The sequence below is a fragment of the Octodon degus genome, unplaced genomic scaffold (genome assembly GCF_000260255.1).
Source record: "Octodon degus isolate 3935 unplaced genomic scaffold, OctDeg1.0 scaffold00032, whole genome shotgun sequence".
Taxonomy (NCBI): Eukaryota; Metazoa; Chordata; class Mammalia; order Rodentia; family Octodontidae; genus Octodon; species Octodon degus.
In genome coordinates, this window is record NW_004524608.1 from 15,734,058 (window position 1) to 15,741,333 (window position 7,276).

Genomic DNA, 7,276 nt, shown 5'->3' on the forward strand with positions numbered 1-7,276 from the left:
AATCTTACCTAAGATAATTTGGCTTCTCAGAATACAGTTGGAGAACCACAAGATATTTGAGATTATAAAAATCCAGGCATATGATAGGGTTGTTCCCAAAACACCACGTGCAGGAGCAGCCCTGCCACTATACATAGCTTAAGACAATGCCTCACTCCTCATTAGAGTGGGAGCAGGTGACAATGAGGTGCTTTTGCTGACAAACTGCACGCGCTGTAGCATACTAAATTCTGTGCCCCAGCAAAGCCTGTCACATTTTGGGATGGACTTTCTCTGCTGAAATCCCACTGAACTTTTGCCCTTTAACATATAAGAAAAGCAGAGGCAAGATGAAGTCTCTCTGGCATCATTAATTGTGAAAATGACTTACAGTTGTGTGGCAAAGCTGTTGCATAAGGGCATTATTAATCTTTCTGAAATTTCAGATGCTTCACTATCACTGAATTTCTGCCTCCAAGACTGGTCTTTTCAGTCTGTCATTCGTTTTTCTGCTTTTGACAACTATTGTGTGAGCAAAACAACCCTGAAAACTCTGGTGGACATCAGTGAAATTCACCTGCAGTGGCAGGAGGGATCAGGGAATGGTAAAGGCCGTGACAAGAGTACACGCCCATCCGAAGACAGCAGTTCTGCGTAGCGTCATCCAGTTGTTACCAGGCTGGAGCAGAGGCCCAGTATTATAAATTTTCAAATGTTTTATGAGGAGCAAAATTTCAATTTCATGTGGTTTTCCTTTTAATTTTTAAATATTGGGAAATAGAAATATAAAATGTAAATATCACTTAGGCAACTCTATAAAATTTATCTGACAGCCAAATTTACCATATTGCTATTTGTACTTTATGTCATCTTTTTTGGTTCCAAATGTTCGGTCTTGTATGTTCTGAAATCTAGCAGTACATAAGATCAGCCTATAGATGTTAATAACAATGTGGACTTATCAGGTACTACAAATACGTGACAAATCCAAAGCTGATTTTATAAGCTCCTCCATTGACTGTATACAGTTAATTCAACAACAGCTTCTGGATATCTGCCAATTAGCTATAATTGGAATGGCAGATGCAATCTGTCGTAAATGTGAAATGCATTTAATGGTGGCTGGATGGAACACTGATTTGAGGATCATCAGACTGACTAGGCTTTGTGAGAAATGATTAGAAATCTCTTAGTGATGCAGACATTGGCCATAAGAAAGTATGGTGCATGTACGGTTTCTTTTCTGGGCAAACTATGTTTTTAAAAATAATATTTGAATCACTCAATGATGTGGTCCTACCTTCTCCCCTAAGAAGTTTATGTGCTGTTTTTGAGAGGAGAGAGAGAAAGACAGAGATTGAAAGGGAGAGAGAGAGGAAGAGGAAGAGAAACAGGAGAGTATGTTTGGCATCAAGATTCAGAAACTATTCCAGGATTCTAAACTTTATTTCTAGAAAGCTTCAAGAATTGATTAACTTTATTTTTTTTTAGCAGGCATTATAATTTGAGTTTTTGGCTAGAAAGCACCATGGTTCTCTGAGCTGTCTATTCTATTTCTTTTGTTCTATGTTCCATTGGCTTGTCCTGTGTCCCTTGTTCAGTCTCTCTTATTGGTCACAACTGGGGAGCAGTGGCTTTATGTGAGGAGCTGGGGCCCTAGTTCAAAGCAACTCATTATTCCTTGTATCTGTTAAGATAATTTTGGTGGAAAGTCATATCAGAGAGGACTCTTTGAAGTTCCAGCTGCTTTCTTTGTGTTTCACTGGGCAGGTGTAAGCCCATCACCAGGCCAATCACTGGTAAAGGAGAATGAGATAACCAATAGTAATTCATCTCATAGGACAACCAGCAAGTCAGAAAGATGGTGATAATGAGTGATATGGAAGTAAGCTGAGCTTGTACTGTATCATACCTAGAAATCAATGCAAAGAACAGTTCTCACTGCTAGAATGGTGAGTGCCATCTCAGACCTAGGATGAAAGCTGTATGTTCATGAATAACTCAGAGCGCTGGAGGCATGCACATGCAATAACTATTCATTTAGTCGTTGTGATGAAAAGTTTTCCATTCAAATTATCTGCACACAAAGAAAAATGTGTTTTGGAAAACTTCCATCATTTCAAACCAGTAACTGGTACTAGTCAGTAAAATTTTAAGTAATAAATAGGATGAGCATTACATCAGTATATTTGGTAATTTCTTGTTGTTTTGAGATATGTGATTCTGAATTATAAAAGCTTTAAAAATTCCAAGGGCCTTTGGGAAAGATAGAGTATTGATGTAAACAATGAAATGGGCCAAGGTATTTGGAATTTGAATGCTAAAATCTTAGAGATGTTTTAGTGACCTATACATCTTAGGGTAACAATGTAGAAAATCAACATATCTGTCCTGAGAACATTGATATTCTTATGGTGAGTGAGGTATAGTCAGATGTGAGTGGAAACCTTGATTTTTAAAAACTGGAGCAAAGCAGCTTGTACTTGCCTCTACCCAGTGGTTTTTAACCTTCTGGGCTTAAGGGCCTCATTGAGAATCTGAACAAGGTTATGGAATACTACCCAGAGAGGCAGATTTGCATATTTGCATGATGTTTTGAATATTAAGAACCCCACTCTAATGTTCTTGGTCCTATTAGAAAAACTAAAGCAGCATAACTAATAAGTAACAATAGACATCATTAATTGAGTCCTCATCAGTTTTCCCGGTTCCACTGAGATTTACTAAACTAGAAGTTTCAGAGGCTGAAAAACACATAATTTTATAAAGTTCCTTCATTGTTTCTGATGAAAGTAATTGAGTCCTTCCTTATTAGTCAGATAAGCAAGCACTTCAGACTCAGACAAATGAGGTAAAAGTCAAAACTCACTGAGCAACACTCAGCGAACAGCAGCAAGTCATCTAAGCCTCTCATCCTTAGTTTACCTCCACAGTAAATTGCCAAGGTAACTGCCCCCAAAGAGTGCAGCAGAGATAGAAGAACACAATGCACGGCTGCATTAAAGAATGCCCCAGCATACAGTCTGCGCTATAAATATTTATCCCCTTTTTGTAGGCACACATATGGAGTTGGTTTACTTGCAATGAGAATATTGTTCAAATGTGAAACTTGAACTAGGAAATTCCTGAGCCAGCCAAATGGCTCAGTGGATTAAAGTGCCTGCAAGCAGGTGCAGGGGCAGGGGGTTTGATTCCTGGGCCTGCCATTCCAGCCCCACTCCTCCAGTGTACTGAGATGGCAGTTGAGACTGGGCGTGGTGGTGCATGCCTGTAATCCCAGCCCTTGGGAGGCTGTAAACAGAAGAATCACTACCTGAGTCCAATTTAGTAGTGAGACCCTGAACACCCTGTAGACCCTTCCCTAAAAAAATAAAGTAAAATAAATTCCTACTTGTAAAATTTACAATAAACGTTAAAAACAGAAATTATGACACTGAAACGAAGAGAAAATAGCTATGGGATGAGCTGGAGATAGGTTTCGTTTGAGCCAAATAACACACAAACACGTTAGCAATCCAAGCGTTCAGAAAACAGAGCTTACTGACCCTAGAGTCATCTTCACTCTAACCCTGATTTTGCAAGGTTTTTGGAAGGTTTCCAATTCCTAAAGCATTTAAACTTTCATGTCAATACAGTAGCTTTTTGGTTGTGTGAAAAGAGGTTTTTTTAAGTATTCAAAGTGGTTCTGGGTTGGGAAAAAAAATCACATTGTATGGACAGCAATGAACAAAAAAATCTTTGCACATGATATAATAAACACTGTAGGGACAAGGAAAGATTGGCTCAGAATGGTCATTTGATGAACCAAAAAGAATATCATGACTGCAAACACCAACTTTTTAAAGACAAAAGTGGGGAGTGTGAGTTAGGCAAAAGAAAGAAGAACAGAGGCATGGGTTAGCATAACTTAAGGAATAGGAAAGGAGAGCATCCCAAAACAGGGGAAGCAGTGGTGATTTCAATATTTTGAAAATAATCTTTCATAGTGCAGCAGCTTTACTGGGAGTTTTCTATCATTTTCAATGTTCTCATATTTTTGACTCTACCAGTAATCTTTGGAGTAAGTAAGGAACATTGAAGTCAATAGTGGATAGTCCAGAAAAGGAGTAAAAAATCTTGGTAACTATTTTTTCTTGCAAAAACAACATAAAAGTTATGCAAGTGCTCTGAGCTCATAAGATGATCTTCCTGGAGGAATAGTTTACATTTATACATAAACACAGCATCTTGTGCATTGATCATCCTTTCTTTAACATGCTTGGTCATGTATGGAAAGGAAAATGACACAAGTAGTAGCTGGTCATGCTAGCTTAAATTAATTATTAATTAACCCAAAATGCACTAACTTTTATTCAGTCCTTACTGCTTTAGAGATACAGTGATTAGCCCTTCATCTGCATTATTTCATTTAATCCCTACCTCTACCCTATGAGGTCTACTATGTTACTGGATTCATTTTACAGATATGAAAACTGGAAGTTAATGAAAACAAATAGTTTTACCATAGCTGTAGAGCTACTAAGTGGCAGAGTTAGAAATCAAAGTGAGGTCTGTTCTAAGCCAGGGCATGTATGCTTTTAAGCACTTTCTAATACTACTACTGTTTTTAAAAAAATGTACAGTTAAGATTTTCTATTGCAGGGCCGAGAGATGGCTCAGTGGAATAAGTGCAAGTTGGAATAGTGGATCGTTTGTGAACCATCTACATTTATACGATTTGGTGTGTATGAGTGGTTGTGTGTGTGAGTGTGTATGAGAGTGTGTGTGTGTATGTGTATGAGTTTGTGTGTGTGTGTGTGTGTGTGTATGTTTGCATGCGCATGAGTGCAATGGTTGTTTTTTGGGGAAGGGGAGGACTATGGCTTTCATCAGATTCTCTTAAAAGTTCCCAAATAAAATCTTTTTTTTTAAATGAGTATTCACATTTATTTCATGTATGTAATTTAACACTCATTCCTGAACAAAACTGGGATACAAAGAAATACACAAATACCATAGTAAGCATCATCACATGAAAGACTTGGCACAAGTGTTCCGAGCATATTTTTTTCTTTTTTTCCAAGCATATTAATGGGCCTGGTAAGGAAAAGTGATGGAAAGTCTGCAACCCATGATGTGTTTCTTTCTTTCTTTTTTTTTCCCAAAGAAAATACTCAGCAGCACCACAATGGTAATGCATAGGATTGGAACATTTTAACTGTTATTAATGAGGTTATTATTATTATTATTATTATCATTATTATTTTAGTGCTGGGAATTGAACTCAAGACCTTATGCTTTGTAGTCAGGCACTTGCACTCCTGAGCTATATCCCTGACCTAAACTGCTTTTTTTTTTTTTTTTTAACAGTGAGTTATACAGAAACTTAACAGTACAGGCTGTATTTTGGCCAACTTTTCCTTATGTCAGCTGAACACCTTCCATAAATAAAGCAAAAGTATGTAAGGCCAACCATATACAGACTATGTGTACTTGCTACAGTCTTGAACAGCTATTCCGCATATTAGCTTTGGATTAATACACTACTGCAGAGCCACATTCAAAGACCAGATTCTGTTTGCTTTTCTCACCCAACAGAATTCCTGTTATTGTTTTCTGGAATTAAGTTTATTTATTTTTTATTTATTTAATACAGGATTTACAGGGTCTCACTACACAGCTCGAACTTGTAGTGATCCTCCTGTTTTCAGCCTCCTAAACCTTGGGATTATAGGTGTGCACCACCACACCCAGTCTCAATCCTGGGACGGGGCCAGCACAGCACACTGGGGATTGAACCCCAGTCCCTGAACCTGCCTAAGCAGGCACTCTAATCCACTGAGCTATCTGGCTGACCTTAGTTTAAATTTTGAACTAAGGAATAGGACTAGAAATAGTCACACAAAATCTACTACTGTTTTTCCATGTTTCAGTGTTTTTTCCAATATATATTTTAAGTATCTTCTCAATAAGAATCTAAGCATTAAATTACTCCTAGATAAAAGCAAATATTTTCCTTATTTATGGGAAAGAATATAATGGTGCTTCCCTTTATTCAACAGTGATTATTTCAGACTCCTCAAATCTGTAATCCAAGTTTAGTACTTATGTAGGAGTCCCTGGCCTACAGATTTGCTTTTTAACTTTCTCCTCAATCATGGCCATCTACTTCAATGTGTTTTCCTTTGTTCTGAATATATATTCAGAAATTTTATCCCATGTATTTTTGTAAGGCATTTTAAATACTTTGTGGAACAAAGAGGAATATAAATTATAATTTAACTTCTTCTCCTTCATGCACCATACCATGCTTCAAAAGAGCCAGAGCTTTGATATCTTACAAAATTTTCTTTAACATTTTACACCTCAAAGATACAGGAAAATAATTCCCAGTTAGGACAGTATTATAAAATAAAATAGCAGTGTAATTTTCACTGACAAACACTTTGTCTTACTGATTATTTAGTTTAATAAAGAGGGATATCTTTCTTCCTTCCCCATCCACAAATAGTTATCTCAGATGAAAAAGGATTTCTCTCATTCATGGTTGGATTTTCTAGAAAGTAATTATAGTGATTTTGTTTTGAGATGTAGGATGAAAACCATGTGACTTAGTCTCTGGTTTTTGTAGGACAAAATTTGAATGAATTTTAAGACCATCTCAGGTGAAGATTGACATACAAGTGCAAGTTTGGCTGAGATAGGGGAATCTACACACAGAATCAACATTTTTCTCAGGAAGCAATCTTGGACTTTCTTAGTTACATTAAGTAATCAGTATAAAATTGGTATTATATGGGTCTTCAAGGTATTTTAAGACATGCTAAACCAACTGCGAATGGGAGTGGCGACTATTGGAGGCCAAGGAGCACTGCAACACAGCTTATTTGAATGTCTGGTCTCAAAACATGGAGCCAAAATATCTTACTCGTAGTTTATAGCAGATTTTTCAGTTGCTCTCCTTTAACCAGTGTGGATCTTCTCACCCTGGCCCCATACATGCAACTGCTGATCCTTCGCTCTAGCTGAGTATTCACAGACCTCGAATTCAAGGTCCCCAGTGGAACCTGTAAACATCTAACGTGACCCCGCCAGTGTTTCTGCTCTGTGTCAATGGCTCCTTTGTTCATCAAATGCAGACACCACAACTCTGGGGAATACTTCGAATGATCCCAATCCATTCTCTCTTCCTGAATCCCTTTCATTCTCCTTCCCACCTTTTTTTGCCTGCCAGCATCATTTTGACCCAGCTGAGAGCACGCTTCTCTCAGCTCAGGGCTGAGATTTCACTCGTGCTTGGACACACTGGAAGCCAGAG